The sequence below is a fragment of the Dipodomys merriami genome, unplaced genomic scaffold (assembly GCF_024711535.1).
Source record: "Dipodomys merriami isolate MVZ:Mamm:240054 unplaced genomic scaffold, mDipMer1.0.p SCAF_19, whole genome shotgun sequence".
In the NCBI taxonomy this organism is placed as follows: Eukaryota; Metazoa; Chordata; class Mammalia; order Rodentia; family Heteromyidae; genus Dipodomys; species Dipodomys merriami.
This window is the reverse complement of record NW_027203270.1, coordinates 1,923,074-1,946,500: the sequence shown is the minus strand read 5'-3', so window position 1 is coordinate 1,946,500 and position 23,427 is coordinate 1,923,074. Positions and strand designations below refer to the sequence as shown.

Genomic DNA, 23,427 nt, shown 5'->3' with positions numbered 1-23,427 from the left:
GTGCACCAGGTTATTTTATTGAGACACTAGAGATGGACTGCAGACCAGACTGTACATTTTTTGGAGACTAAAGTGAATAAGGAAATATACTTGGTTCAAAATACCCATATTGTCCACAAGATAAAAACAGTCCCAGTTGTTTAAGGTTTTCATCTTGCTGAGCTGAGAAAGAATTTCTCCCTTGGGTCTTCATAAAGAAAATACTTTTCGATTCAGATAATAACACCCTGAACTCTATCCTGGCAATAAAATTCAAGAGCAAAGTTTGCTCAGTTGCTTCTTATAGCATCTCTCAAAACAAGGCAATATTAGAACAGCAAAGTTCAATTCTGTCAAGTAAATTTGATAACACTCAGAATGATGCCATTCAGGTATGCAGCTCTCCACTGGTGTGATTTTGATCCAAGGATAAAATTTATCATTTCTTGAGAATAGATGAATAGAATGTCCTTCTCACAAGCCTCCATAAATGCCTGTTCTCATAAATGGGATTTGAACAACAGACAGCTAGATGACAAGTAACTAGAGTTCACATATTCACTGTTTCTGTCAGCGACTGATACACATTATTTTGACAACTAATCTGACAAAGTGTAGAAGAAGATTGCTTATTAAAACTAATGCAGAATATATAAGGTGTGTTTTAAACAGAGGTTCTTTTTCTTTGGTACAAAGGAAATAGGCTACTTGTCATTTCTACTGCCTATAGCATCCCTATATTGAAGTTTCTGTTTTTATCCTCATTTTATATGAAGGAAAACTAATATTTAGAGGATGTTGGTGATTTTTTTAAGATTTAAGTAACAGAACCAAGTTCCCAAACTAGGTGTCTCTCAAATCATAAACTGCATAAATCATTCTGTTTGTTTGTCTAAAGAGACTTTATGAAATTATTGTATTGTCCTTTATAAAGATATAAGCTATATTGAAGATTTATGCCCCTATTGCATAACATTATCAAACAGAAAGAAGTTCATACTCACAGATCTTTCTTGATAGCTCCCTCCTCTCAGAGGTATTAATTTTATTGTTATTATTTTTTAAGTAGTTGCACATGGGGTTGCCATTTAACAAAGCAATTTATGAATATAATGCATCTTGATCAATATCATACCTGTCGGAGATATCAATTCTTTAAGCTGTTATCATTACTGTGTTAGTCAGCTTTCCGTTACTCTAAAAAAAATATACTGAGATAATTCTGTTACAAAGAGAAGAGATTTACTTTGGCTTATGGTTTTTGAGGTACAGGTTCCTTGCCAAGTTGTCTCTACTGCTTTGGGCCTGTGGTGAAATAGCACATCAAGATGAAAGCATGTGTTGGGGTATAACTGTGCACTTTACTAGCAGGGAGAATGGGAAGGTTCCAGGATCCTCCAGTCCCCTGAAGATATGCCTCCAATGACCTGAAAACCTCCCACTAGGCCCTGCCTAAAAGTTTCACCACTTCCCAGTAGTACCACCCTGTGGACCAAACAGTTAATCGGAGACATTCACATCTAAACCATAGCAATTCCCATGAACATTTTAATATTTACATCTACATGAACAGGTGGAGGCTTACGGACTTTTCTCACACCATGACCATCCTGTCTTAGCCTCCCAAGTATCGAGGATTACAGGTGTCAGCCACCCACATCAGGCTTCATATTATTGAATTTCTGTGACTTTGAAGTGTTTTTAACTGAAAAATAAAGATGTCTTCGAAACGATTTATCCTTTTCCCTGGATTTACCACTCTTCAAAGAATGGTGTTCCTCTTGCTACAGGAAGTTCCTTCTTTCCCTGTATTACATCAAGAGCTCAAAACGATGTTACAGGTTTAGTTTGCTTCACACCAGTTCCTTGACTATCTTGTTTATATTGACTTCTTAAAATGAAGTGTGCAGGTAAGTTTATTGTTTATTAATTTTACTTAAGAATGATACAGAAAGCATCTTAAATGATGTATTATCAAAGGAGAATATTGGACTAGGAAGGGTTGTGAGCATAGGTGTTTTGGAACAGAATTTCTGATTGTGAAGAATATGCATTCAAATTTACTAGGATGTACCTAAATATTTTCTACAGTGAAAAATTAGTGTTTCAGAGGTCCTGTTATGTTCTACATCCTCACCAATACTTGGAGATCACTGTATTTGTAGGTTTTTCCCATCCATGAAAATGATATGAAAGTTCAAAGGTTATTTTTAATTCTTAACAATTGAGCCCTATTTATCAAGTAGGTTATTGTTTGTTAATTTTTAAAAGTCCATGACTGTTAAATAACTAAGTTTTGTTATAGATACACAGACTTGTTTCTGGGTTACTATTTTTCAGTGTTCTTTTTATATTCCATGAACCTATCAATATGGCTTAGATACTACAGATTTATAACCTGTGTTATAAAAATCTGCAATTGTTTTCCATGCTGGTATATATTGCCTCTAAAAGCAGTATAATATTTAGCAATGTTGCTTTATGGCAAGTTCTCTAAGACAAGGAGTTATAAATTACTCACATCGGTGAAATGGTATTTGAATTTTAAATATGACTGTTGAAGAAGTTAATCCAACTAAGTGGAAGCAAATCTGTCAAAGATGCTAAAGCAATGGATGTAAAGTTTCCAGTTTTTGGTCTGTCATTGATTAGACTATCAAATTTTTTATAGAAAGAATTTAAGAATATGGTACTATAACAATACTACACTATTTCCTGACACTTTGATCCTGTTATAATGCCATCTTCCAGAAGTACTCCAATGGATAAACATAGAGTTTGCAATACAATTGCTCTCTGAGGAGACAAATTATGAAAAAAAATCTCCTCTTTTTTGAAGGATTTATCTTGTGATCCACACCTTGCTGAACAAGAAGAAATAGACACCTTCATGTTGCTTGCTGACTTGGCACAGGGAACTGCTTAAAAGAAAGAATAGACCAAACCTGTAAGTAGGTAACCATCATGTCTGTAGGATATAAACATTGAAACAAATTTGAACAAAATTCTCAGTGACTGAAACTTGGACCAAAAGATTCATGTTAGGCTAAGAGACAAACTTTTTTTTTTTGTGAACATACTGTACAGAGGGGTTACAATTACATGGGCAAGATAATGAGTATATTTCTTATCAAGCATTGCAGCCTCCTCCTTTGTTTACCCTTCACATCCCTTCCCAGCCTCCCCCGGCCCTCCCACCCAATCCTCCCCCCCCCCCACCAAAGTTGTAAAGTTCGTTTTCGACATGACAACTTGTACTTCTCATTGTTGCAACGGGTCTATCTGTATCCTTAAACGACTTGTTTTTCCCCTTCTCCACAAATTATACCGACATCAAATATAGTGAAAGCAGGGGTTATACTGTGGGGGAGGGACATACAGAGCAACAAAGAAATAATCTTATAAATGCATTAGAAACAAATGCATGAAAAAAAAACATTTAAATACATATCTAAGGGTTAATTTTCCTAACATCACATTATCTGACCTTTTCTGCTTGACTCATACATATACTAGATATTGCAAATAAGGGAACTTTAAAGTGTCCACCAAGAAGGATTTAAAGCAAGCCATCATATCACTTCCTGCAAAAAAAAAGTTGAAAGCCAGAGGGAAGAGAAGAGTTATCCTGAAATGTTAGTTACTGCTATCAATTAATTTTCCATAGTGAACTATGGCAAATTATTTAATCATAAAATTGAACTTATTGGAAGCAAAGGGAATGTTCATTTGATCCTTGAAGAACAAAGGAATTCCATCTATGGACATTTTCATCACTTGGAGATTGTCACAATTATAATAACATGAGATGCCTCTTATGATGGTCTGCATGGGTCCTCAAAAAGGTACTCATTTAATTATAATCTTTAATATGTTAGTATGAGATAGTCAGGCTTGAAGAAGGAGGCTGTTACATCATGATGACTACCATTCAATGAAGTCAGTGGCTTTATAAACAGACCTGAAAGACTAGGGTAGTCCTCTCCGCCATGTGTGGGTTCTGTGAAAAGACACTATTGCTGAACTAAGAGGCAGGCCCTCAACAGACACGAATTTGTCAGATCTTAGCCTTGAACTTTTCAGCCTCCAGAACCATAAGAAATAAGTCTATATTGTTTGTAAGCTACTCATATACTGGTATTTTTGTTACAGTGTCTTAATAGAACAAAGATATCATCAAAGAAAAAAATATATCTATATGTATATATCTATATCTATATATCTGAGTATTGGGGTATTTGGAGTGTAGTCAGTGAGAATATAAAAATGAATGAGCACTAGTAATCAAAACAGCTTGGTAATGGCACAAGAAGAGACCTCGGGACTAATGGAATAGAATTGAAAACTCAGAAATGAACCCACAGACCTGTAGCCATCTAATCTTCGATAAGGGAACTAAAACAATAGAATGGAAGAAAGACAGCCTCTTCAGTAAATGGTGCTGGCAAAATTGGTTAATAACCTGTAGAAAACTAAAGCTTATATATCACCCTGTACCAGAATCAACTCCAAATAGATCAAAGACCTTGGAGTCAAGACAGACACCCTGAAAACATTACAAGACAGAATAGGAGAAACCCTAGGTCTCCTTGGCACAGGCCAAAATTTTTTAATAAAGACCCAGAAACACAACAAATCAAAGAAAGGTTGGACAAATGGGATTGCGTGAAATTGCAGAGCTTCTGCATGGCAAAGGACATAGCTAGCAAGATCAATAGAAAGCCCACGGATTGGGAGAAGATCTTCACTAGCCATACAAAAGACAAGAGTCTCATATTTAAAATATACCTGGAACTCAAAAAATTAAATCCCCCAACAACAAATCCTCAAAGAAACAACTGCCTCATAAATAAGTGGGCTAAAGACTTAAAGAGAATCTTCTCTGAAGAAGAAATAAGAATGGCCAATAGACATACGAAGAAATGATCAACTTCTCTAGCCATAAAAGAAATGCAAATGAAAACAACATTGAGATTCCACCTCACCCCAGTTAGAATGGCTACAATCAAGAAATCTAATAACAACAGATCCTGGAGGGGATATGGACAGAAGGGAACCCTGCTGCATTGTTGGTAGGAGTGTAAACTTGTTCAACCTCTTTGGAAAGCAGTATGGAGGTTCCTCAAAAGACTCCACATAGAGCTCCCCTATGACCCAGCAATCCCACTTTTGGGCATTTACCCGAAGGATCACCAACAAGACCACACTAAAGCTACCAGCACAACTACGTTTATTGAAGCATTATTTACCATAGCTAAGATATGGAACCAACCCAGATGCCCCTCAGTAGATGAATGGATCAAGAAAATGTGGTATATATACACAATGGAATTCTATGCCTCCATCAGAAAGAATGACATCACCCATTTGTTAGTAAATGGAAAGACTTGGAGAAAATTATATTAAGTGAAGTAAGCCAGGCCAAAAGAAACATAGGTCCCATGGTTTCCCTTATTTGCAATAACTAGTATATGTCTGGGACAAGCAGAAAAGCTCAGATAAGATGATGTTAAGCAAAATGAACCCCAAGAGTGGGACACAAGTGTTTTTTTTTCTTCCTTGCTATTGTTTCTAACGTATTTATAAGGTACCATGTGATTTTTTTGTTGCTTTATATGTCCCTCCCCCGTGGTATAATCCTTGTTTTCACTGTATTTGATGTTGGTATAATTTGGGGAGGCGAAGGGTGAAAACAAATTGTTTAAATAGGGATACAGATTGACCCATTGCAACAATGAGATGTATAAGATGCTATGTCAGAAAACGAACTTTACAATTTAGGTGGGGAGGGGCAGTGTAGTTGAGGAGGTGGGAGGGATGGGATGGTAGGAGAAGAACAAAGGAAGAGGCAACAATGCTGGATAAGAAATGTACTCATTACCTTGCTCATGTAACTGTAACCCCTCTGTACAGTATTTTCATAAGAAAATGAATGAGCACGAAAGTGAGTGAAACTTAGTTCTCTATCATCTCACTTCACTGGATTTACCATTAGTGTTGTGTTCTCTGACAAGCTGTCATGCCTTAAGTGAAAATTGTAAAAACCTGTCTAGTGAGAACCTTTGCACAATATAAATTCTGACATTTCATCAGGTAGCACACCTACATTTTGCTGGCTTTAAAGCAAAACTTAATGAGAAAATGCTTCTTTTTTTTTTTTTTTTTTTTGGTCATGGGGCTTGTATTCAGGACCTGGATGCTGTCCCTGGGCTTTTGCAGTCAAGGCTAAAGCTGTACTACTTTAAGCTACAGTGCCACTTCCGGTTTTCTGATGGTCAATTGGAGTTAAGTGTCTTACAGACTTCCCTGCCCAGGCTGGGTTTGGAGCACAATCCTCAGATCTCAGCCTCCTGAGTAGTTAGGGTTACAGGCATAAGCCACCAGTGCCTGGCTAGAAAACATTTTTATTTGTAAGAAACACATATTTCACAAAAGGAAAATGTTCAATTTGTGATTTCTAAAGCATGATGCAATGTCCCTACTTTCTTTGAGACACAGTTTCACTGTTCAACCCAGGCTGGTCTTGAACATGAACCTCCTGCCTTAATCACCTGCCAAGATTACAGATGTGTGCCACTATACTTATACTTCTCAGCTTGCTTAGGTCCCTCTAGGAAGTTCTTGTCAGTCCATTTTAAATGCCATACCACTCATGGAATGAAATTATCTTTCCATGAATAGTGGCAAGTTATGGTGTCACTATGCTGTGTGTGATTGTTGCTGTTCATTACATTTGCCTTTCTGTGGTCATGTCATGTTATGTTATATCCCAAATGCACAGAAATAGATTAGTGACTCAGTGATTCACTGAGGTATAAAAACCATATCAACTTCTAATATAGAGTGTGGGAAATGTCACTGTCATCTTTAAAGTAAGACAAAGCTAGACATATGGGGGAAAATCAGTGACATTTCTTTGGATGTGTCCAAAAGCTGAGATCACAGGGCAAACTGCCAAGCCTGGGCAACTTTGGAATTAGGGGCATCAGGTACATTCAAAGAGATAGGGTAACTGAAATGTGTCAGAAGAGGAGGCATGGTTATGGACAATATTCTGAAGAAGGCATAAACAATAGTGTGTAAACAATCATAGTTGTGAGGGACTGTGGTAGGGAGCAGCATTGATAGGCAAAACACAAGAATATTTTTAGGGTGGTAAAAATATGTTGTGCGATATTGTGATGAGAACATGACAACATGACACTTGTCAAAACTTGCAGACAAACAAACAGTGAAACTTTAAATATATTTTTTTTTAAAGAAAAGATGCAGTTAGAGTTTAAGGAATCTCAGGATGGAGTGCCAACTGGAACTAAAGAGTTCAGCGATATTGTGAATGCATGGGACTCTCTCAGTGAGGAACCGGGGGAGAGGTGCTGACATAAGTGACTTTGGAAGTTGTGAAATCTACAAGATTAATTACAGGTGAAAGGACCTTTCTTGTAGACATGAGAACTGAACTCCCATTAATAAAGAATTTTCCACCTCTACAAAGGTACTAGTTTATAATTGCCAAAGCCCTATACATGAGTAATAGAATTGGAAATTAAGTACATAAATAGAGCATGATGGCAGTCATGGTCATCTTTTTTAGACAGAGATTATAGGCAAGCAAGCAGAAAACACTAGAATGATTCATATGGTATTGGAGTTACTGATATCTGCAGGAACTCATTTATCTTAATATGATATAATTAGAGATGAATAGATATAGAAACATTACATATGTAACAGTATCAATATGTATTACTATTTCTCAAGGTTGATGGTGTTGGATCTGTCTATCTCTCTACCTATTTATGAATATGTATCACTGTTCCTCGGTTTGATATTGTGCGATATCTGTCTATCTATCGATCTGTCTATGTAATCTAGCTATCTATAGTAGTGAAGTATTCACACATTTCTTTCTTTTGTTAGGCAAGAAGGTCCAGAAGCTAGGACACTCTGAAAGCAGCAATGACCACCTCTAGCACCCAAATCTTAGTTTCTAATGCCTCTCTGTAATAAAACAAACCAAATGGCCATGCAAACGGGGAAAGAAAGAGAAGATTATCCTGGAGAAGACATTATGCCACATAGTAAGAACATGCTCATACAAATAAGAATGAGAGAGATACAAGTCATCTGAGAGAACTTCTGATCTTAAAGCTGGGGAATATGAGCAACAAATAGCACTAGATTACCATGAAATGAATGAATGAATGAAATGAAGAACCACAAGCTTACAAATCAGCAATGGAAGAATAAGCAAGTGGAGAATAGAAAATGTCCTGTGAAGAGCCAGGCATGGCGGTGTACACACCTGTACTCCCAGCACCAAGGCAGGAAGATTGTGAGTTCAAGCTTGGGCTTTACGAGTTTCAGAACAGCTTAATCAAAAGAAGCAACAAGGGAAGCAAGGAAGGTAGGAAGGAAGGAAGGAAGGAAGGAAGGAAGGAAGGAAGGAAGGAAGGAAGGAAGGAAGGAAGGAAGGAAGGAAGGAAAGAAGGAAATAAGGGAAGAGGGAGGGAGGAAGGAAGGGAGGGAGGGAGGGAGGAAGGGAGGGAGGGGGAGAGAGGGAGGAAGGGGGAGGGAGGGAGGGAGGGAGGGAGGAAGGGAGGGAGGAAGGGAAAAGAAAAAGAGTAATGAAAGGAAAGGATGACAGAAAAGGCCATATGGATAAGTGAGAAGTATGGTGGCTGCTAATTAAATATGGTTGTTATTAGGCTGGCACTTCCCAAGTTCTGCCAGCTCTGTTGCAAGTTGGAGTATGAAACCATCAAAGCTTTTATGTCATTTACAAACAAAGCCCATGACCTTTCACTAAATGAAGTGGGTTTTCATAGAACAAGGACAAACCAATGTTTCCCAGGCTGATGTTGTGCAGCACTTGTTTCTAAAGGGGAAAAAAGGGTTAGAATTGTAGAGGCACCATTGAAGGTTGCATTCTTGATAGCACAAACAGGTACAAGTCACACCATTGCTGAGAATCTTGTAAAATCAGATGAAAAATAATGACAAATGTTATGCACACAGAAAAAAGAACAGGCAAGCTACTGGCCAGATTCGCTCCTTTGTAGATACCCCTGACTGTGAAAACTTCTCAATGGATATTATATAGCATCACTATTAATATCTCACTTTAAAACTTTTTATCTTTGTATTAGTATCTATTTGTAATAAGAAAGGGATTTATTGTGATAGTTCCATGCATGCACAGTGTACTTTGAGAAAATGCATCCCATCCAATCTATTCCCCTTTCTCTCTTACTTGTTAATCATCCACATTTACCTTGCAGTTGGAAAGAAAAACATTGGTACATGGAGTATGAATTTGTTTTCTATGTGTATGTGTCTATGTCTATACACAGGAAGGAGGCATATCTCTTTTCATATTACTAAAAATATATGTCACCAAAGACATAGGTTTTCTTATATATAAGTGTATATTATATATTATTGTTATTGTAAAGGTGATGTACTGAGGGTAACAGTTACATTAGTCAGGTAAGGAATATATTTCTTTTTGAAGAATGTTACTCTTTCCTTTGCTCTGTAACAATTTTTCCTTTCTGTCCCCACCCACAAGTTGTATAGCTCATTTTCTTTTTAAAATTAATAATATTATTATTATTTGGTCAGTTGTGGGGCCTGAACTATGGGCCTGGGCGCTGTCCCTCAGATCTTCAGCTGAAGACGAATGCTCTACTACTTGAGCCACAGCGCAACTTCTGGCTTTTTCTGCTTATGTGGTGCTGAGATTGAACCCAAGGACTCATGCTTGCAAAGCCAGCACTCTACCACTGAGCCACCTTCCCAGCCCTGTATAGTTCATTTTCAGCATTGTGTCTTGTGAGTACCACTGCTGCATTTGTTCTCCATTTGTCCCACCCTTTCTGTGCCCGCCTTACCCTCCCAAAGACAGATAAACAAACAAGGCAATGGGAAAACAAAAACAGCAACCCCTAGTTTCTATTTTTAGGGGGGTTCAAGAAATATTATTTTATATGATTCTATGCACATAGCTATTGAGCCTTTGTGATCCTCTCCTAAGAATACAGGCATCCTTTTTAAATTGAATCACTTATTTGCAATCCCTGTTATTACAGAGTCGGTTGACAGAGCATCAAGGAGTGGTAGATGCATCCAGGTGGGACGTTGGTCCTTAACTGGATGGTCACATCTGGATATCAACCCATTGCTTTAGCCACTGATAGCTATCAGTGATCGATGATATTTCCTGTATGTCCATATTCTTTACTAACTACTCATCATACACTATGGCTGTAACTCTTACAGTTTGAGCTAGGGCAGTAAAATTGTCTCAAGCTCCTTGTTCCTTCTTGTAATTTCACAAATAGAAAAGTTGTTCTTAGCTAAATGTTAGTGAACTTGGTATGTAATGTCTTTCTTTTTCTTGACTGGAGAGTTTTCATATATAAAGTGAATGAGGGGTTTTCCTTAGCCTGTCTGAATTGCTGGCTTTGGTTTTCTTATGCTTTGAGGTATTACTAAGTAAAAAAAAACCTCTGTGATATCATGCTAAATCAGTCATGCTTTGGGCAGGTAGCATATAATGCAAAGATATACTAAATAGAGGAATGATTCTGTTCCAGAAAGGAAAAAGCAGAATTATCTGAGTTTTTTTTAATTACACAATTTATATATTATGAATTTTTTTATTTTTAGAATTTCCACTTAGCATTTTCATTTTATTTATTTATTTTTTTGTGTCTGGTCATGGGGCCTGAACTCTGGGCCTGGGCGCTGTCCCTCAGCTCTTCAGCTCAAGGCTAGCGCTCCACCACTTGAGCCACAGCGCCACTTCCGGCTTTTTTCACTTTGCTTTATGTGGTGCTGAGGAATTGAACCCAGGGCCTCAGGCATGCAAGGCAAGTACTCTACCTCTGAGCCATCTTCCCAGCCCCACTTAGTATTTTCAGATCAAGGTTGATTGTAGGATATTGAAAGAGTAAAACCATGCATATGGACATATTCTTGTACAGAGAATCTCACTTGAATCTTTTTATCCTGGAGGCAACCACTGCTACCAGTTTCTGTTAATTGTTGATGTGGAAAAACAATAAAAACCAGGTGCTGGTGGCTCATGCCTGTAATCCTAGCTACTCAGGAAGCTGAGATCTGAAGATTATGGTTCAAAGCCAGCCTTGGCAGGAAAGTCTGTGAGACTCTTATGTCCAATTAACCATTAGAAAAATGAAAGCTGAACTATGGCTTACAAAGTGGTAGAGCACTAACCTTGAGCACATAAGCTCAAGAACAGTACCCAGGCCCTGAGTTCAAGCTCCATGATCAACAAAATAAATAATAAGTAAATACATAAATGAATGAATAAATAAAAACCTGATGTTTGGGACAGGTAAAACACTTACTTTTATCATAGTTTCCTACTGAAATCTCCTTGCTAAAAAAGTCCCTCCAGATTAAAAAGGTACAGACCCAAAGGAAGGAGAGAATGGCACATGAAATTGCCCTGACAAACACTTGAATTCTGGATGGTAGCAAATTGGTCAGAAGGGAGAAATTTGAAACTTAAGCTGACAATGGTAGAAAGCCAGAAACACGATTCTGTACCTTGAAAAGCTTTGGGAATCTCAGAAATGTTGATACCACACCATCTTAATGTGAGAAAGGAGGAAATTGAAAGTGAGAGCTGAGATTTAATGTTCTCCATGCAGTGCAGGTACACAAGACCCTTCTCACAGACCTCTGCTTTCTAGTGACATTGTCCAACATCCTGGGAGCAGACTGGGGATCAACTTCTTGCCAAGTTGAGCCAGGAGATTTTGGAATGAGAGAATCTAGGCACAGCTGTGGGTAGAGCACATTGTTGGAAAGAGAGAAGATAGTAGAAACTTACATACAGAAACATGACATTATTTGCCTTCCTATCTCATTTTGGCTTCAGGCTACACTTCCAAGTGAAGAGAAAGGTATTTCTGTCTCAGGAAGATGGATTGACCCAGGGAAAAGAGATACTAAAGCTGAGAAACTCTTAACAAAACAGCCTGGGCCATATTTCCTTGGCCAAAAGTTCTACCCACATTTAGAGATTTCTCTTTGCATTGCGGGGCCCTTACTACTGAAGATTATCAAAACCCTGAGGAAAACTTCTACCAGGTCAGACATGATAGAGAAGAAAAGAACAATCTTAGATAAAGTTGAGATGGCATTGGCAGAAATGGCAAAGACTTTCATGTAGGAAAGGTATGTTTTCATTGAGATATGGCAGAAACAGACACAGGGTATGACTAAAGGGCATATTAAATGAGACAGAAAAAGCTTTGGGGAGTTAAGAACAAGATGGAAGATGAAATATTCAATATCATTTTTTGGAAGCTGATGTTGAGAGACTCTCTCATAAATAAAGTGTAAAAGAAATTAAAAAAATAAACACCTTAAGGATAAGTTTGGTAGGGTTTGACAACTGAAGATTGATCATCATCATATAATTTGGGAGAGAGAGAGGGAGAGAGAGAGAGAGAGAGAGAGAGAGAGAGAGAGAGAGAGAGGAGAGAGAGAGAGAGAGAGAGAAGAGTTACATGCAAAAGAATATTGGTTATCAGCTCATTCAACTCTGGAAGTTTGTTCACAATGGAGACATTACCTTCAAACTTCAAGGTTTTGGTTTCAATTTCAACTTGTATAAGTAGTCAAATAATGATGGCAAAATGAACATGTCTTCTATGTCAAACATCTCAAAAATTTTATTTCCTTTCCTCTTTCTCAGGGAGTTAGTAGAAGATCATTTTTGCTTAAACAGAGAAGAAAATAAAGGGAAAAAATAAACATTGGACCCAGGAGAGTGTGGGTATTTGACAGAAGATGATGGAGTCCTTGTAGGATGATTATGAATGGAGACTCAGGGACAGGAAGGTGGCAAGTAGCCAGTTCAAGATTGTGTAGGAGGAAGAAGGGCCCTGGAGGATGCGGGGCGGGGGAGGAGGGGCGGGAGAGAGAGATGAACTACATGAGTTAATTAATGTGTTTTTTATGGTTTGAATGTATCCCCTACAAGTTCATGTGTTAGGAAATTAATTTATATGTTAATGGCACTTGGACAAGAAGATCTGGGGAGATAGGATTAGATGAGAGTGGGCTCCTATTATGTCATTACTGGCTTTATAAGAAGTAGAAGAGAGACCCAAGCTAGCATACTTGCTCTGCCTCCCTATGCAATACCCTCACTATTTTAAGACCCCTAGAGGCTGGCACCAGGTACCAAGCATGAGCTAGGACTATGTTCTTGCATTTGCAGCCCCCAATAATCTTGAGCTAGGTAAGCATCTATTTCTTTTCTAAAAAAATTATCCAATCTCGGGTGTTGTTACAGCAACAAAAATGGACTAAGATGGATTCAAATGTACTTTGAAAAGTCTATATCTGAGGAGATCTTGGGAATGAATTGGTCATGAATTCTCATATGACTAAGTATGACAAAGTAAGTAAGAGAATCAGAATAAAAACATATTCAGTAAAGGACTTTATGATTCACTTACGTATAATGGCATTCAGTAAAAGTAAAGATAGTGATAAATATGTACTTAAACAAAGCTTGGAAATTCAGTGGGTGATCTCTGGTATGCACAGAGAGGATTATCAGTCAGGTACCAGATTACAGTTTATGCCTGTAATCTTGGTTACTTTGGGGGTTGATACCTTGGTTACTCTGAGGGATTGCAGTTCAAAGCCTGATCAGGCAGAAAAGGCTGAGGGATTCTACCTTCAAATAACCAGAAAAAGCCAAGCTAGAGTTGTGGATTAAGTGAAAGAGTCCCAGTTATGAGCAAGCAAGCAGAGCACGACACTTGAGTTCAAATTCTAGAACTTTCATAAAGAGAGAGAGTATCATCTATTCAAAAATGAAGATTGGGAGGGTCAGTGTTTGAAACCATCCCAAGCAAAAAGTTAGGGAGACTCCATCTCAAATCAATAAACCAATGTGGTAGTGAGTACCCATTGCCCCAGGTTTATGTACAAAGATCATAGCCCAAAGGAAGTCCTTGGGCAAAAATATGAAGCCCTATGAGAAAAATACGCTTTTTAAAAAAGCTAGGAGTGTATCTCAAGTAGCACCACATCTGTCTAGCAAGAGGGAAGCTTCAATCCTCCTCTAACTCTCCCCTTACCCCCCCCTCCCCACACACAGAGTGTAAACATGTTGTTTGGAAAGGCAGAGGCACATGGCAGCACAGAAGAGCAGTTAAAGGGATTGAACTTTCTTGCCTTTAGTAATTGGCAATTAAGAATGTTGAAAAGCTAGACTAGCTGGTGATTCTTGTTTTGTTCTCTGTGATTTTTAAGCCATATAAGCCTTTTTTAGTATAATTAACAACTACTTAAATAAGTAAGCAAGGAAACAATAAGTTGAAGCAATTGGAGTAGTGGAGAAAAAAAACAAAACTGGTTTCTTTTGGTAACTCCAAGAGCTTTGCTTGAAGAAGTATTTATCAAACACTTATTTAAAACTTGAAAAGCTTGAACTACTTTAGGCATAAAATACCATACTTTTATCGTTTCAGAAATGAGATATAAGAAATAATATTTCCACCTGTATAAAGGACTTGACTTGGTACAAATCAGTCACATACTGAAAACCTATTCTTTTCCATCAATTGCTGATTTCATTTTCAATTTTCTCATCAAAATCCTGCTTAGTAAGGCACTATTTCCAATCATATACAAAGGCTATGGTAACTGAACTGCTATGGAGCCTAGAGAGCCTGGGTGGAGTCCAGATAAAGATTAGGCAAGGGACTTCTTTGCCATTATTAACCTTCTAGTTTCGATCTGGGTGTCTGGAGGTCTTAATGGATGTGGCAAGTAGTTTTTAGTGAGAAATCTCTCGATTTCCTAGCCCATCTTTGATCCAAATATTACCTTCTTAAGAAAAACAGACAGTGGCCACTGCCATACCTGATAGACTGCCTTTGAGGATTAATGCTCTCTGACTCAGGAGAAATCAAGCGCTGGAAGCTAACAAGATGAAGAACTTTTCTTCCTGGACATTGGGTTGGGTACCACTAGCTAAATGCAAGACCGTAAGTCATATCACTTTTACGTTGTGACATGGAGCATTATTATTGATTTAAGTATGTGCAACTTAATGGCAGGGATATATTCTGGAAAGTACGTTGTTAGGCAATCTCATCGTAGCGTGCACTTTCACAAACCTAGATGAGATAAGTCACTTACTGCAGGTGGAATCTTGATGCGACCCAGAGACATGAGCTTTATGAGGCTTCATCTGGATGAATGTGGCATACAACAGCTTTCTTATATAGAGGAAAGATGTTACAAATAACAAGATAACACTTAAATCAGTGAGGTAGTTTTTTTATGACCATTATCTAATGGTCATAAATAATGGCATTATTTACTACTGTATTATTTATGGATAATTGTATTGCTACCCTTCTATATGATTGGTAGTACAGTAAGTTTGCTCATGCCAGCCTCACTACTAACAGATGTGTACTATAATGCTCAGTTGGTCTCAGAACCACCAGGTGATAGAAGTTCCATTATAAGCTTACCTTTAAGCTTACCCTTACGCTTGATGCAGCATGGGTCCAGCATGTATGAATGGTATATTTGGGGAAAATTTAAGACAATTACTGAATATTGTTAGGCTAAATGTGGGCCAACGTTATGCATCAAAATGTCTATACTGGTCTAGTGTTCAGTCAGTAGAAACACTCGGTTCTATTAACATAACTTTAATTCTAATGAAGCGGCTCCTACTAATAGATGAGGGTTTATCAGCATGAGGCAGAATTCACATATTCGAAACAAGCATTAGCCAGTTTTATCCAGTGGCAGATTTTCCAGTGCTAGTATACAAAACAGAGATAGATTGGGAACTTTACTATTACTTTCTCCCAGCCCCCCTCTCCCTACTGGGGAACAAAAATATCTCTAGGGAATATGAAAATCCAGTCTTTGAAACTGAGTGAGGAAAACTGCATTCTAATATACCAGCTACTCTTGCTTGCTCTGGCCAGGGAACCATACACTGGCTCAACCTTGGCATACATAGCCATCAGAGGCCCACTGTGAAATAATTTTACATATGAAAACAAAGGAGGTTTCTCTTGGTCAAGCTCAGCTGGGCTGTGAAGCAGAGACTGATAGCCTGTAAGATTTGTTGTCACCAGTGTTGAGTGATTCAAGAATCCTGGAAGAAAGGAGAATGCCCAGAGGAATGGCAGAAAGGTCTGTGAATATTTAAATATTTAAATACTTGACAGGTAGAAATGGATTCAAACCCTCACCCCACACCTTGTTCTTTTTTTCTGGCTCCAGTAAATAGAAGCAGGTTTTGTAGGTGAGTCTGTATTCAAGAGGAGCACAAAGTACCTCATCACGAGCTCCGATGGCTTGAAATTGATTCCCACCCTTAACTGCCTACAAGTTGTGCGACTAAGACATTGGACAAGTTACTTAAACAATCCGGGCTTCAGTGTTTTTAATCTATGAATTGAGTAAAATCAGCATCTGCCTCACAAAGTTATTCTAACGATAAAACTAGCTAACATTTGAAGAGATTCCTACAGGCAGATGTTTTTCAGTCTCATGTGTAAAGATTGTCTTGGTATTTGATATCGAAAAGCTCATCATCTTTCCATGGACAGTTCCATGGGGGGGGCGTGTTGGATTTATGTACAGCTCATAGTTGGGACTAAAATACTACCAAATCCTTCCACTTCTACTTGAGCTGCTCAAGATGACATTCTCTGGTCTTGAGCTGATGATCCGTGTTCAAAGAGTTAGCTTGGGTCTGTCCTGTGGTCAGAGACAATACCAGTATCTCTTGGTAGAAGCAACTTCTTTCATGAACAGCCATAGTGGGATCCAGTTTTTGAAGCTTTATTTTATTACGTGGGGATGTGATTTATGGAATGAGTGACAATGGTGATAACATTTTTCCTTTAGTACATACTCAGAGACAAGTTTGCTGATGGTGTTTAAATAATGAAAAAGTCCACGTTTGGGGCTGAAATCCACATAAAAAAAAAAAAAGACAAAAAGAAAAACAACCTCTGAGCAAGTTGCACAGGAAGGCACTGTGTTTCTTGGTGCCAGGAGGCACAAAGGTGCAAAGCACAATGTATTTTGAAACAACCAAATCACAGGCACAAACTAACACTGTCTGCTAGCTCTCTCAACGTCTCCCAGCTGCTAACAGATGGGAAGGGAAGATGCCCCCACAGCTTAGGTAGGGGCCAGCTGCTCAGAAGTTTTGCTTTGAGACCTCACAGCCTAGCAGCAACTGGGCTCAAGTGTATTTCACTGAATGTCACTGAATGTAACCATTTGTAATAGGAATGGTTTTATTCGTGTGTGTGTGTGTGTGTGTGTGTGTGTGTGTGTGTGTGTGAGTGAGTGTGTATGTTTGTGTACAAAACAAATGTGATAGAATTAGAGAGTGCTTTTGAAATGTTATCACGCACCCAATTTTTAAAATTATATTTTCCTTATCTTTAAGAAGTTGTGTAAAGGGGTTACCATTCAACAATGCATCTTGATTCACACATTTTTTAAAAACAATTTGTCTTTATTCTTGTTATCTTCCCCCACATATGTATATTTTTATAGTTGCAATGAGTCTTTTTTTACTTAATATTATTATAATAAGAATTTTCCCAGGTTGCCTCTTAGTTTTATCACTTAAAGTTTTTTTTTATAAGCTACCCAGTATTATCTCATAGGTTCTCAAGTCTGTGTTTTAAAAGGAATCATTACTTAGTGTTGGACATTTTAATTGTTATCACTTTTACACCATGATAATATTCGTAGTTTTAGCTTTCTTGTGGTTTTATTTTTAAATCACTTTCATTAAATAAGATTACAGGGTTAAAGGGTATGAAAGTTTTTATGACTAAACCATTTTTCAATTAAATAAAAAGTACTGTGTTTCCAACTAAATATAGAAAATTGACCACATGCATTTATCTCTTCTTTTTTGAGAGATCCCACAGACATGGCAGCTAAAAGGAGCATAAGGTAGGTTTGGAAGGCCCAAGGCAGACTTCAGTAAGTGAGGTTAGATGCAGACTGCTGGAGAGACTGACTATAAATGGAATGTTGGGTGGCTCATGCCTATAATCCCAGCTGCTTGGGATTGTGAGCTACCATCTGAGGATTGTGGTTCAAATCTAGCCCAGGTAGGAAAGTCCACAGGACTCATATCTCCAATTAACCACCCAAAAGCCAGAAATGGAGCTCAGGGACAGTGTTCAGACCTTGAAAATGTAAATGTGGCTCCTTCTATACCTACCACAAACACCACAGCAAACAGTTCCCTGCCCTCTGGCTGCTGCTCAGCACATCTGTACCCTACTGAAGTCTGAATGTCCTGATGGTAGAGTCCTTGTTTTGATTGTTAATGCATCCATAGCACAATGCTGGCACTCAGTGAAAGCCAGACATACGTTGGCTGAATGTTTAATAATAAATCAGCTGCTGGACAATTTCTGTTGGAAATGGGTTCTGCATCTTTATGTAGTCTGCTACTTTTCAGTTTCTAAGGTAAATAATGTTAATACCTCAGATCATATTTTCTGGCAAATTCCTTGTCTATTACTAGAATAAATTGCTAGTAGGTGCTCCCTAGGAGTTTTCATTGGAAAATAATTTCAGAGGGGTGAAGGACTCTAACAGCCATATCTGGTGGCATCAATCACCCGTGCAGACATCCATCTTTTATCACAGGATTCCTTCCTCACTGAGAAACTTGGGAGATGCAATTTGGTTTCCTATGAAGATGTCAAAACAGAGTAACTACTAGCTTGAGACCAGAGGACATGAGTGACTATTCCCTCTAGCTGTTGCATTTCTTATAGCAAATGACTACATCGGGAAGGTTCTGTTGGCTCAGCCTTTCTGAACTCAGTTACTCTGGAACACAAACAAAGTCAAATGTAGAGATCTACAGAGCTCAGAATAAGATTTTGGAAACTGGTGACCCAGATGAGGAAGTGGCACTGTTTGAAAGCTCATTCATGCTTTGTTCTTGTGGCATAGGGTCTATCTATTTCCCCATGCAAACCCTTCCCCCCTCATTAGTGGAGAATCCCCCATTAGTGGAGAATCAGAGGATTTCTTACCAGGATTGCTAGAAGAAGATGTCCAAGATGGAAAAGAAGGTTCTATAGCACATGGACACATTTGGGGACCTATCAATAAAATTTTGCATAAGGTATAGTGTGATAAAAATTTTGACACATGTGGGAGAGGAACTGGATAAAATGTATGAAGATTCACTATGGTTATGTTAGAGTTGGCAGGTAGCAAGATATGAGTGGGAATGGAAATGGGCTCCCTTCTCTTAGAGTCTAAGATATTAAAATGTAGCAAGCACCCTGGGTTTATAATTAATGAATATTCTCTCCCAGAATCCCCACATGGACAACATGGATGCATGCCTGAACCAGTTAAGCAGATGTGGTAAGGGAAAACCCAATAGTGTTCACCAACAGATTTTTTTCCTCGTTCCATGGCCAGAGGTCCAGCAATTCCTTACCTGAACTGCCTACCTTACTCTTGAGGTGTACTGTGGCCATTTTGGCAAGTGAGCATTTCCTAAACTGCCTTCTTCCCATATCATTTCAGGGTTGTGCTGACATTTCTAATTAAACAAGCAAACAAAAAAAACCTTTCTTTTCACAATGCAAGTCTTTCTCAACTTCATTTTCCTTTGCTTGTTTATTTTCCCTTTCCCTGCCACTGGGATGTTGCTCTAATTTTAGACACGGTATGCCAAGGACTGAAGTTATTATAGCACCATCATACCATTGTCCACTAAAACTGGCAACAGTTGCACATTAGAGAAAAGATAAGTGGGACTCAGTATAGTCCCATTTAGCCATTTGTATTTCTTACATTCCTACCCTTCATATTGTGTTTTGGTTGTCTCTGTAACTGACCTAATTGATATTCATGTCTACCTGCTTTAAATACATTTTGTTGTGTTTGGAGGTAAGGTCTTTGTGGCCAGTAAAAGCATGCTACTTTCTCTGTCAATAGTGGACTGTTTTTCTCACCCCTCCTCTTCCGTGGTCAGTGCAATCTCTGCCTGACATGGTTACATCTGCTTCCAAAATTGGTCTCCACCATCATTGTTTTTTAAGGCATTCAGTATTCACACTTCTCTTCATTTTTGTGTAGCCTTCCCTGTCATTCTAGAGGTAGAGCTAGACCGAGGGATACTTACAAATTGGATCAGGGTTCCCACATGCCCTAAGCAACATCTCTGGCTATCTGTGAAAACTGGATAAAGTCCAAATTCCTGAGCAGGTATAAAAGACCTTTAACCACGTGACACTATTTCATACCATTGGACAGTTGGGGTTCCATTCACATTGAAATACTCAAATGTCTCAACCAGGATTTCCTTCTTCTCCCTTCCAATACTTTCCCCTGACTCTTTGTAAATTCTGTTTGCATCCTTCAAAATTGAGATGATCCATCATGTCAGCAAGCACAGCTCCTGAGCCTTCCTTTGGGTTTTCACAGTCCTTTAAACAAAACTATTCTCTAGCAATTACCCTTAGTATTATAAATATGTTTGCGTTTATTCATCTCTTCCCAGACTTTGAACTTGTTCAGAGCAGAGAGATGTCACTCATCTCCAGAGAGCCACTGCTTAACATAGTGTCTGGCTCATCATAGAACCTTAATTCATGTTTATTGAATTTATTAATTAAGCCATAACCAAGGCATCATCATCCATTTAACTGCAAATGAAATCCCACAGATGAGATTAACAACCTCATTTCTAGCAGCCTTGTTGATAAAGTGATGACAAACACGTTGTGCTTCACACAATGCCAGAGGATGGAGAGCAAAGAAAATCATCCAAGGGCATTGGCCCTGCCCTTGAGGAGCTTACAAGATAGCTGGGAATATAAGCTTTTCAAAAATAAAGTTCTCTTGTTTATAAGGCATAGGACAAAAATAAGAATGTTTAGAAGCCACGTTAGTGTGACAGGCTTGGACTGTAGGTTTGAGGCCAGCAAGAATGAAGGCAGAAGGCAGGGAGAACGTAGTCAAGAATTTATTCTATATACAACAAACTTAAGGTTAAAGGGGAGTAAGAATGTTGAAGGGGTGACACTGAGTAAGATGCATTATATTCATAAACTCTTTGTTATATGGCACCTCCTTTGTACAACTACTTAAAGATAATTTTAAGAATAAATAATAAGCTGGGTGACTTATTATTTAATGCCTGTAATCCTAGCTCCCAAAGAGGCTGAGATCTGAGGGTGGGTTTTCAAAGTCAGCGTGGTCAGAAAACTCTTTGAGACTCTTAACTGCAATTAACTACCAGAAAACCAGAAGTAGCTCTGTGGTTCAAAGTGGTAGAACACTAGCTTTAAGCAAAAGAACTCAGGTACAGTGCTCAGACCCAGAGCTCAAGTCCCAGGACCTATGATAATAATAACTATTATTATTTTTTAAAGTACATAAATAATATAAAATAATAAAAGAAATGAAGCCAAATCCTCCCTCCCATTCCACTATCCCTCTTAGCAGGATAGTTGGGATAGAAAATCACTTGGAACTTGGAAAAAATTATATTAAGTGAAGTAAGCCAAGCCCAAAGAAACATAGGTCCCATGGTTTCCCTTATTTGCAATATCTAGTATATGTACGAGTCAAGCAGAAAAGGTCAGATAAGGTGATGTTCGGAAAATTAACCCTAAGATATGTATTTAATTTTTTTTCTTTCATGCATTTGTTTCTAACACATTTATAAGATTATTTCTTTGTTGCTTTGTATGTCCCTCCCCCACAGTATAACCCCTCCTTTCACTGTATTTGATGTCAGTATAATTATTTGTGGAGGGGAAGGGGAAAAACAAGTCGTTTAAATAAGGATACAGGTGGACCTGTTGCAACAATGAGAAGTACAAGTTGTCATGTCGAAAACGAACTTTACAACTTTGGGGGGGGGCGGATTAGGTGGGGGGGGCAGGGGGAGGCTGGGAAGGGATGGGAAGGGGAAACAAAGGAGGAGGCTACAATGCTTGATAAGAAATGTACCCATTATCTTGCCCATGTAATTGTAACCCCTCTGTACAGCATTTTCACAATAAAAAATAAATAAAAATTGTTTTAAAAAAGAAAATCACTTGGAATCCAGTGAGGGAGGAGGTGTGGGGGGGGGAGTCATTGTACACGGGTAACTTTGGAAAGGTTTCTAAATTAGGCCATATATAAAGCATATAGATCAAATCTTGGACTAAGGCTAATATCCCCCAAAAATGTCATTTGCAGAATGGCAAATAAGAGAGGCTAATGAAATAGTGCAGGACAATGCCAGCTGTTAGGATTAAGAGGCATACACATCTGAGTTAAATCTTTAGTCACAACCATTTAAGGAACTTTGTCATGTCACATTACCAGATAGCTACAGATAGCTACAGTGAATGTAATTCACTCTGGTTAAATTTGCTTTTTATACGACCTTTATGCATCCCTGAGCCATGTCGTTCTTACAAGAATACTGATTGGTGGGCTGAGTGCTTATAGGATGAATCTCCATTAAACCCATTGCACTGTGACCCACCTATACTATGGTAGAATCCTCCTACTTAGAAGGGTCTCCTAAGGTACCAAAGGACCCCAGAGTTTCCTTCTGAGAAGACTTCTATACTCATTCGTCTATTCTGAGAGAAATAGACCTTCATTGTATATCTTTGCAGCACCCAAAACACAATAGAAGCTCAGTAAATGCTTGCTCCATAAGCAATTAAATGCATGCATGCATGCAATATCCTGCATGGTAATTAGGCTGGTTGTTCCTGTCATGTCTACCAAGTGTCTCATTCTCCTTCTGAGTTCACAAGTAACTCAACAAGTCCCTAGCAGTGCATCTCAAGACCCCAAACCATCTCAGAATTTTCACACTGACACATTGAATGAACAGAGTTGTCCAACCATCAACTGGACCTGTGCTTTCTCTAACCCTGGAGTTCCTAAAAGCCTGGTTAATAAAGATAGCAAGGCTTTGAGCCTGGCAAAGTACCCACAGAGCAAAGAAACAGACATGACCTTATCAGGCCCCAGCTTTGATGATAACAAAGACTTTTCTGAGCAATGGCCCTTCAAAGCAACAAATCAAGACAGACAGCCTGCCAAAAACATGCCAACCCAGCAGACTCAGAATCCCTTACCCACTGAGAAACAGCCCTCCCAGCCCATCCATCACAGAGACAACGCAAATTAGATAGGGGGAATATCAAACAAGCCGAGTCTGCTTTCATGGGTTTAGCAAAGCTTTTTGATTTCTTGGGCAACCTTGCCCCAAGTAAATCCCTTTCCCATATCCTGGAAAGACAATGGAATAAATACTCTCCTGTCAGATTTCTGCTCATCCCATGAGACTCAGCCCAGATGCCGCCTCCTCTGCATGCCTCCTCATTTCTGGACAAGAGA

General features: G+C 38.6%; 1 long non-coding RNA gene across 1 annotated transcript in view; it reads left to right on the top strand.

Annotated features, from left to right (window-relative positions):
• Positions 1-8,371, top strand: part of LOC138830566 (uncharacterized) — a 108,532-nt gene extending 100,161 nt beyond the window's left edge. The window contains exons 2-3 of the long non-coding RNA XR_011373036.1: positions 2,819-2,926; positions 7,900-8,371. This is a non-coding gene — a long non-coding RNA (uncharacterized lncRNA). The remainder of the gene's footprint in view (positions 1-2,818; positions 2,927-7,899) is intronic.
• The last annotated feature ends 15,056 nt before the right edge of the window (positions 8,372-23,427 follow it).